Source organism: Archocentrus centrarchus, chromosome 11 (genome assembly GCF_007364275.1).
Source record: "Archocentrus centrarchus isolate MPI-CPG fArcCen1 chromosome 11, fArcCen1, whole genome shotgun sequence".
NCBI lineage: Eukaryota > Metazoa > Chordata > Actinopteri > Cichliformes > Cichlidae > Archocentrus > Archocentrus centrarchus.
The window spans coordinates 6,277,954-6,288,419 of NC_044356.1; the positions used below are offsets into that span (position 1 = coordinate 6,277,954).

Genomic DNA, 10,466 nt, shown 5'->3' on the forward strand with positions numbered 1-10,466 from the left:
GAAAGCTGCAGACTCTGCCTCCCAGTTTAGCTTTGGAAACTGTAGGAAGAACAAGGAAACCTGCAACAAGGAAAGAGAGAGAGGAAGAACCAGGCCTGGCATCTTCAGCATCCTCAGCCTCTTACTCTGAGCTGATTCAACCCATGAAATGAAAGCTTTGGCTCATTTTCAGCCAGCTGAGATTCTTCTCTTGTGAAGTGTTTGGCTGTCCTGGTGTGTCTAAAATGTTGTCAGGCTGTCAGTTCATGCAGATTTGAGATCAGATTATGAACGATAACGAGGTTATTTGGATGTTTGATGCAGCTCAGTGCAGACCTGATGATTTAAATAAGACTTCGGCGGAGCCGTTGGCTGCACCACGTTCATGCGGTGTGGCTGTGAGTGAAGGTCAGACAGGAAACTAGAAGTAATTTTGTCACATGACTCAGATTCTGCAGTTCTCTGCGACCCTTCAAAAGTCGTTCCTGTTTTTATTATGTAGCTTTGTCAGAATATTAAGACTCAGCACATATGAATCAAACAGCTGCTTTAAACTCTTTGAATTCACTCAAAAACAACGACTAATATATGAAACTATGAATGAAATTCTGCCCTCTGAAATAACCAGAGATCATCAGTGATGTGAGATTCTTGTTTTTAAGCTTCTTTAAATGCTCAAAGCTCTGCTGTTTATTTTAGCCCACCTCCTTATTTGCTTACCTGCACTGGTTGGACCCCCTCTGCCGTCATCACGTTACACAAACCTGGCCTTGATTTCCTCTGTGTGGACATCGATGTGCAGCACTGTGGGGGAAGGCTCGGGTGGAAACCAGCCCGTCACTGCACATCACCGTCCCCGTCTCTACCAGCAGCGTTTATGCATTTATGTGAATAAACAAATTTTATTGTGCTGTTCGACTGATGCTTCAACGCTCTGACTTTCAGGATTTCAGCTCAGTTATGTTCAGAGGGCGTCCGAGTTAGTGCGCTCACAGTCTGTGTGCAGATAATTATGCAGATTACAGGATTTCTCGCTCAGAGAGCATTTACGGAGTTGCAGGTGTTCATCGTAAACGCAGCTCTGAGGATCGTTTGTGTGCATGTGAATAATCATAATGACTTCTGCATTTTTACCTTTTGTGAGCACCTTAAGTGCTCTGTGGCCATCAGAATGTGTTACATTAGCTTCCTGATTAATTGGCTTACAGTGTAAACATGTTTCATCATCACAGCATCTTTTCTTTCCTTCCACCTCTTTTATTCTCCTGTCTACCTTTATTTCCTCCCTCGTCTCTCTGACCTGAACTCTGTCACAGTTAATTGTTTTTCATGTGTTTCTTTTTTTTGGTTTTTCCTTCATGTTGTTTGATTGAATTGAGAAGACTTCTCATCATCACTGCTGCAGGGCTAAACAGAGAAAGGGGTGCCAGGGATAAAGATGGCAAGCCAGAGGGTGACTCAGTCTTCCTTATTCCAACACACACACACACACACACACACACTGGAGATAACACTGATACAACTAGTTTGACACATCCACACATGCGTTTGCAGACCCACACAAAATGTAAAGTGTATCGGGGAAAAAAATGTTCCATCCTTGTGTGACCCAGGAGCCTCACTGGATGTCCATACACAATGTGATACACAGCTCTATAAAACAACACACACACACACACACACACACACACACACACACACACACACACACACACACACACACACACACACACACACGTGCGCACACCTCCACCCCAGAAACCCCCACTTTAATCTGTTCTCCAAATGTTGTTTCCTTCCCTGCGGTGCTGAGCCAGTTTTTCTATTTATGGAGGGGTGTTGAGCTGATGTGAGATGATCGGAAAGTGCCTCGCTCCCATTGTGATTCTCCTTGAGGTGTGTGCACTTGTAAATGTGTGTGTGTGTCCATGTAGATGTTGGCATGCATATGAGTTCACTTGTGGGATTGTCTGTGTGTGCGTGGACATGCATACATGCTTGTTTCCAGATCTGCTGAAGTGTTTGTACATCCCATTGTGTGTGTGTGTGTGTGTGTGTGTGAGACTGTGTGTGTGTGTGAAACTGTGTGTATTTGCATTGTGGATGATGGGGATATAAACAGGAGTCGGCTCATAGAGAGCAGATGGGCCTCCAATAATGGTTAAATGGAGATGCAGGGAGGCACCACCAGCCAGACTAATCAACACCTTCAAGTGCACAACTTTGCTTACAATGGAGTGTGTGTGTGTGTGTATGTGTGTGTGTGTGTGTGTTGTGTGTATGCGTGTTGTGTGTACATCATGTGCTCCGGAAATGAAGTCTAATCAGCTGAGCTTGCACTGCCCCCCCCCAGTGAAATGCGGCGTAAAGTCTGAGTTCCTGAGTTGCTGTTTCCTCTCAGCACCAGGTTTCGGGCGGTGTGAGAACACACTTGAAGCTGTTTGATCTGGATTATAAATGCATTAGCAGACAGAGGAAATCCAGGAAATCCAAACACGCAGACACGCACCAACATGAAGCCGCTGCAGTACCTGTGCTCACTTTCTAAATTTAAGCTCTCAGCGCTCGTCTTCAACAAAAGAGGAACACGCAGCCCCGCCGACTTCTTGCAAGTCTCGTTGTGTGAATCAAACTCAGAAGGAAAACACTAATTACCGGTAAACAAAGTCGCAGACGTCGACGCTAATGAAGCTATCTAGAAGCTGTGTGCCTAGAGCATGCTGTAGGTAGGCATGGACGGAGGAGAAGAAAAGGTAAAGCTGATGAGGAGGAAAGAAGAAGTTAAGAAGGAGAAAGCAAAGTGAATAAACATGAGAAGAAACAGGAAGGAAGTGACGGTCGGTGTAGGGGACGAGAGCGAGACTGGGATTCAACGTGAAAATGAATCAGAAAGAAGGAGAAAGTGATGAGAGGAGGTGTGAGAACAGAACATATCATCCCGGGGGCTCTGGGTCTTTCAGGCCTTTAATGTCTTTAATTAAAGCCAACAGTATTATCGCAGTACTCCCTTGGAGTGCCATTAGCAGAGCAACATCTACAGAGCCAGTTAACAGAGGAGGGGAAGGGAGTGGGTTAAAATGCCTAATGATGGGAAGAAGCAGTGAAGGAGGGATGAATGGAGGAGGTGTGGGAACTCATCACCCTGGAGGTCAAGATAGACAGGGTGAGAGTAGTTATTAAGGGTGAAAGGGAGCTGGGAGCCAAGATGGGCTGGGGGACACAGAGGGTGAGGATGATGGACGAGGAAGAAGAGGAGAAGGCTTGGTGAAGAGGGGGGGCGATTTGTGAAACTTCAAAAGGCCAAAGCTGGAGAGGAGACAGGCTGCCACGGAGAAAGAATTATGCAGCTAAACGTGTGGGCTGACTGATACATGATCACATTATCCCGGCAGCTTGTTTAATCAATCTGACTTCCCCGGCCACAGGGACGCTCCCTCACATGGCCCCGCGTCAGAGCGGGAGGCATGGCAGCCACGGCGGAGACACGAGGCTGCAGGAGGGGCTGTCCTGTGACATTTTAATGGGAGGAAATGTGATGGCTTTGGGTAAATTTCATCAAAATGAAATGCGTTTCAGTGCCACTGACTGTATATGAAGATTAATGTAGCGATGTGCTGTGACATCCCTGTTGGTTTGCATTCAGGAACTGTTTTGTCTTCCATGCCCTGGAAACCTGGATCATAACCCGCTATGTTTTACTGTCAGTTGAAGGAGGATGCAAATATGAGAGAGAGCGCAGAGGCAGAGAGGCAGGCTGCAAGAAACAGTCTCTGTAATGAACTCGCTCGTGGGTGTAAACAACAGGAAGAGCAGGCTGAGTCCAAAGACTGAGCACAGCCAGGAAGCAGGAACACAACAGAAGAACCCAGAGATCAGGGGAGGAGGAGGAGGAGGAGGAAGACAACTGGAGGCTAAACAGAGACAGAGGAAGAACAGAGACCAGGAAACAAGACCGCTCAGTTACCAAAATAAAGCAGGAAGTCATTAGAACCAAGACATTAGAACCCTCTGTCATGAATGTTTAATTCATTATTCTTTGTGATCCCTGCAGTGTGTCATCACTATATTCACTTCATGTGTTCTTTAGTGTCGTTAGCTTGCTCCTAGTTCTCAGGTGCCTCAGAGTTTAGCTCCTCCCCCCAGTGCTCCATCCTTTTGAGCTCCTGGTATTTAGTCCTTTCATGTTTCTGCATCTTCCCCCTTTAGTTATCTCACTTCCTGTTTTATTTTGACAGTTTGAGTTCCATATGTGTTCCTTTTAGTTTTGTTCCCTGTGTCTGTCTCCAGTGATTTAGTTCACCTGTGTCTCCTCAGATAATTACAGTATTGTTGCTGTCTCCTTCCTTAGTGTCTCTGTTTTTCCCGGCTCTTCATTCCTGTTTGGATGTTTCTCTGTTGCAGTTTTCCGGTCACTCATCTGGACTACCTGCAATGGTCAGTAAAAGACTTCAGTTCACAGATAGATGCCAATAATGTTTCCATTACTCATTATCAGGTTGTATGTCCTTGATTCCTCTCCTCCTCTCCTCGTGTCTTAGTTCCTTCCACCAGAGGTTCCAGTGAAGTAGAAGAAAGTGTGAGACATCTTTACTTTGGAGCTATCGTTTATAAATGATGTCAGTTAAATATGATCTTTGGCACAGCTGCATCATAAAGTGTTGTTACTGTTTTATGGTTTCAGATGGATCAAGTTCCCTTTTTTAAAATGACACATAAAAAGGTTGAAAGGCAGAAAGTCTGATGACCTTAAATACCTGAAACAGCAGATAAATCACAGGACTCACCTGAAGAGTGATCTGTATATTCCAGCTGTGCCCCCCTGCCCTTGTCCTCCACATGAATTTTAAAGATCAGTAAAGCCTTCAACGTACTGAGATTGATTTCTCACTGGAAGCATTAAAGACGAGGAGGCTCAAATCAGAGACACGAGGAAAGCTGACGCCTTTCATCCTGACCGAGTGACGGATTCAGGAGGTGGAGTTCACACTGATTCACTTCTTCCTGCAAACTCCTGAGAAAACACTTGATGCTCGTAACACTTTAGTTTTTATGGCTAAAATGCTGTGTGTGTGTGTGTGTGTGTGTGTGTGTGTGTGTGTGTGTGTGTGTGTGTGTGTGTGTGTGTGTGTGTGTGTGTGTGTGTGTGTGTGTGTGTTTTAATCTGAGGTTTGAAGAGCACACATTAATTTTAATGTAGATTAGGACCAGGCTGAGGTTTCCTGCTGTTTTTATTTCCTACACCTGTGCTAACCATGCTCAGCAGTTAATGTTCCTGTTCTTGTTACCTGAATGAATAAAGGAATCACTGCTGCAGAGAGGAAAGCAATTCCATCACTGCTCCTGTTTCCTGTTTCCCATTGTTGGGTCCCTCTGCTCCGGTTTTTAAATTTATGCATTGTGAGACGAGCAGAATATCAAACGACTATTTTTATGGTTGACTGATGAGCACCTTTAAAAAACATGAAATCCTTCCTCAACATCAGGATTTTAGCTCCCGTGCAAACTGAGGATGACGTTCCTGTAACACAGAGTCGGGAACAGCTCCGCCCTCACACATGATTGTAGCTTTAATTGTGTTGCTGTATTAAAACAGCTGTTGTATTAACATGTGTTTCCCATCAGATTGTGGAGATGTAAGGATGTGGAAGTGCTGCGACTACACTTGGAAGGATTCACTGTAACAGAGTCACAAACTTAGAAAAGAGTCAAGAAAGTGAAAAAAGGCAAAGTGAGTGTCTGAGTAAGTGTGTGGGTGGGTTACAGCAGGGTTTAGAAGTGACCTCCAGTAGGCATCAGCTGTCCACTGCCGACTGCTCAAAGTGCAGGTCAAGTTAGAAAACACTGAGGAGGACAGCACCGCAGCCTTTAAAGGCAGCCACCTTCATCAGTGCAGAATATTAAAAACTGCAGTATTCCCAAACCTGTGCTGGGACACAGTTAGAGCAGGAGCCTGAAGATGGAGGATGTTTGAAGTATTTTGACTGAGTGCTGCTGTTAGTGCTGTGATGGTAAAAACAGTGACGCGTCCTCTCAGAGCGGGAGCCTCACCTCCAAAGGACGGCCCTGAGCTCAGAGAGAGGGAAGCTGCAGCCTAAAGAAGGGGCATCGGGGGTCCCTCTGTGCCAAACCAAAGGCTGCTCCATCACACAGCACATGCTGCTCTGGTTATACTGGTTTGGCACTGAGCTCTCTGACTGGGAGTTCTGGAAAGCAAAAGAAGAAGTGCAGAAATCAGCAGTTAGAGAAATGGATGATTCATAACCTTCTTGATGGAGAGATCCCACACTGAGTCCAGAGAAGAAGACGTGCTCAGTTTAATGAGCAGTTACTCACAGAGGACAGTCTCTTTTCCTGAGAGTGGAAAATCACTCAGCTCAATCAAACTGTTCACAGCAGCTTGTTCCATGTTTCCAAAGGATTTTAACTGTGAAATCACACGTCTGCTTTTATTCTAATTACTGCTGCCAGGTCTGCAGCAGCGAGCTACAACACTGAAACCACTGAAAGGTGAAGTGAGCAGCAGCAGCTGTCAGGGGTGGAGATATCAGGCAGCAAGTGAACAACAAGTTCTTGGAGCTGGACGGTGAGAGAAGTCACTGTGGGAGGAAGGAGGCAGGATAATGTTTTACTGGGAAACTTTGGGTCCTGGCACTCATGGGAGTGTTATTTTGGCACATGCCGCTGACCTCAACACTGCTGCAGACACTTTCACGGCAGCAGTGGCTTCTTTCTCAGCAGGTTAATGCTCCCTGCCACATCACAAGACTTGTTCTGGGGTTTATCAGAGGTGAGAAGATTTCAAGGTGTCATCCTTGAAGTGTCGATGCACTAAAAACAAAAAACAGCAGGTGTGATCCATGAGGCTCTCAGAGGTTATTCTCTGACAGGTCAGGGCTGTTTGGTGACAACTCCAAGTGCTTTACACAACATCAGATGTTTTCTGTAACACTTCCCACACACAGAGCTTTCCTGGTGACGCATCACAAACAGTTCAGTATCTGAGAGGATGCCCCACAGAACGAAGCTGCACCGCCCAGGAATCGAACCCGGCTCACAAGAACAGGACTCTTGTATGATGCCACTACACCAGCAGTGCACTTGTTACACAGTGCCGAGTACTCTTACACTTTAATGCTTCATGACTGTGTAGTTTTCCGATCCATCAGCGTCACACACTTGCCAGCATTTGCAGTACCTTCTTGGAGTTGATGTAATAAGCAAACATGGAAATATATTCCCTGAAGGAAGTGGCTTCTATTGGAGGACCACTGACTCGTGTCCTTTCAGAGGACCTGATGTTGGTCTGGCCGATCATGTAAAGGTGAGTCTGACAGATGCAACTTGAAGCTAAGGCATCGGTGCCTGAAATCACTGAAGAGTTTTACACACCTGTTGGACTTACTAAATGAGAGATGAGGTCAACATCTCAGATAACCTGCACTGCCTGGGAATCGAACCCAGGTCACAAGAATGGGAGTCTTGTATGATGCCACTACACCAGCAGTGCAGATGTGAGGGTGAGAGACCCCAACTATGGACTCCTCTCTCTGCTGAGGTCAGGGAGGTCAGGGCACTCTGACTCCCTGAAGGTTTAAAAGGCTGAGGAGGAGCTTCTTTCTGCAGGCTGTTAGGGCCCTGAACGAGGTCAGCTGATGGACTTCTACACACACACACACACCCACACACACACAGACATACACACAGACCATTCACTGACCCAGACAATCATGTCACACTATTTGTACTGTGTTATGCACATTATGTATAAAGCGCCTTGAGGCGACTGTTTGCTGTGATTTGGTGCTATATAAATAAAACCGAATTGACCCCCCCCCCCCCCCCCCCCCCCCCCCCCACACACACACACACACACAACATACCCTGTACATGTTTGTTTGTACAGGGTATGTTGTATATGTAACATATTTGTTACATTCTAGTATATAGTATGTATAGTAGGTTTATAGTATGTATATTCTAGTGTATATAGATTTTGTTACTTTTTATATATTTTATTTTGACTACATCTTGTTATTATTCCACCTTCATTTGACCTCAGTACACATTTTGATCATATTCTTTAAATGCTACAGTGTAAAAGTAGTTAAAACATCTCCCTGCTGGTTGTACCCTGTATGGGAAACGGTCCACTGACCAGCAGAAGATCATGAAACACATGTTATGTAAATATGTACATTTATGTGTCACTGTGTGTGTTGGATCATTTACCTGTGCAGCTGTTTTCTGCACTGCCCGGGAATCGAACCCAGATCACAAGAGTGGGAGTCTTGTATGATGCCACTACACCAGCAGTGCTGAAAGCTGCTCATGTATCTATACCTTTACCAGAGCTATCTGCATTAATGATTGCATCAGCAACACTTTTCCTATCATCCATGTTTCCACAGGACACCTCAAACCTGAGAAACCAGCCTAAACATGACAGCATTACATCATCGGTGGAGTCCACCTGGACTTTAACCAAAGAATATCACTGTCTTGTACTTGTACTTATGTACTTGTACCTGCACTGATGTCCTTGTACTTGTGTACTGGTCCAGCACACACGCTGGTTCAGAAACTGTGGAGGGAACCAGAATAAGGCGTTTTTCTCATTTCAGAGAAAAAGTAAACATTGCCCAAACACCAGGATGGGAGATGATGTCAGAGTTCACAGGTCAGCCAACATGGACCCGTTTCTCAGAGGGGAGACATTTTACAGCCTGGAGGAGGTCATCACTGTTTCTGCTGTTTGACTCAGTCTGTGAAGGACTCCACCCCACACACACACACACACACACACACCTCCACCATCACACACAAGCTGCAGATGTTCACCTTAATCTAAGCAGCTTGACCCCAACCCAAGGCACGAGTAAAACATCATTTCAGAACGAATTTCCGTTTGACCCTCGTCTCAGCGGGTGAGATAAGCCTTTTCCCCCCCGGGCCGCCCCCGGCTGAGTTTCACTGATGCATCAGAATAACTCGCGCACGAGCGGGAACTTTATGAAGTATCTTTGAAGCTCATTGTGTAAATCACAGTAGATACAGTTTAACGAAGCCCCCTCAGCTTATTAATACGTGTTTATGTGTTTCAGGGCCCTTCAGTGCTGCATATCCACTCTCTGGTTCCTGCGGCTGAATTTCATCGCACACTGCAGATTCCCCAGGTGACTGAAAAGTTTGTGTTTAAGCGACTGCTGCAGAGGTGCAGCTTTTAATAAACAGAACAATCCTGCAGGGAAGGTAAGCACTTGGCCATTTCTCAGGAAACTTCTGGAAAAAAAAGTTTTCTAAGTGAGACGTCTCTCTCTGACTTTTTCACAAAACACCCACAAAGCTTTTCTCCTAGCACAAAGCTTAACCCAGTCTCTTCAGAGAATTGAGTTTCCACATCAGGCTCTTCTTCCTCTCCCACTTTCTCCTTTGTCTTCTGATCATTAAGAAGGATGTCGCTCCTGCAGGAAGGCATTCAGGTATCATCGAAGGGTCGAGTACGAGCATTCCTGGCATGGAATAAAATAAAATGTTTACACTCATTTTTACCAGGTGATGACATCATCCAGCTGTTCTGTTGGGAGACACAGCCTCTCTGCCTCAGGGTCTCCTCCCAGTCGGACATCAACCATCCCGGCATGCCTGAACCGTCCACCTGTTTCCTCCTGATGCAGAGCAGCAGCTCCTCACCTGTCTCTGAGCTCAGACACCTTTCACTGGAAGCCTGTTTCTGCTGCTTGTATCTGTGACCCTACTCTGATGGTCACTGATGGTCACAGCTTGCAGCCATAGGTGAGGGCTGGCATGCAGTAAATCAAAAGCTTTGCACGTGTGCACATCTCTGCAGACACTGCGTCCACGTCTCTGTGGCCACTTAATAGTACTGCTGTGTTTGCTCTGCCACATCAAAACAGTAGAAATATTATACTGGCTGTTTGTGCATGTCAGCATCCAGATGCAATTACAGCTTGTTACATGTTCTCCATGAGGCAGGAAAATATGTTAATCAGCACTCTGTGTTTGCAGCGTGCATTAATACCAAGTTGAACAAAGGTACACAGACATGCAGTTACTGCCCCCCCCACACACCCACCCACCAATAATGTGCATTCTCTCTTGCCATCCTGAAATAACTGGTTCATTTCTCGTGCTTGTCCTTGTGCACATCATATTTATGAAGAGGCTTGAGTTTAAAGGAATATTCCACTATTTATGCATCTAAGAAAAACAGAAAATCAGAAACAAGCAGACAAAAGCAAAGACACAAAGATGAATATGTAATGCGTTGTTCTTATATTTTCAGTTAAATATTGATTTGATTGTATTTCACTTAACTCATCACTTGTCGTGCTTTCTGCGTGCATGCCACCGTGTTTGTGCTCAGAGAAGACTTCCAGCCTGCAGTTCTCTAATGCTACTTGAGAACTAAGTGCACTTGAATGCGTGGCACGTCATATTTACCACTTCAGGAGCCTTGATGAGGGGCT

General features: G+C 45.5%; 2 non-coding genes across 2 annotated transcripts; both read right to left on the reverse strand.

Moving 5' to 3' along the window:
* Positions 1 to 7,415: 7,415 nt before the first annotated feature.
* Positions 7,416 to 7,486, reverse strand: trnag-ccc (transfer RNA glycine (anticodon CCC)). The gene has a single exon. It is a non-coding gene; the product is annotated as a tRNA-Gly (tRNA).
* A 738-nt stretch (positions 7,487 to 8,224) lies between these two features.
* On the reverse strand, positions 8,225 to 8,295 carry trnag-ccc (transfer RNA glycine (anticodon CCC)). Its single transcript has one exon. It is a non-coding gene; the product is annotated as a tRNA-Gly (tRNA).
* Positions 8,296 to 10,466: the final 2,171 nt, after the last annotated feature.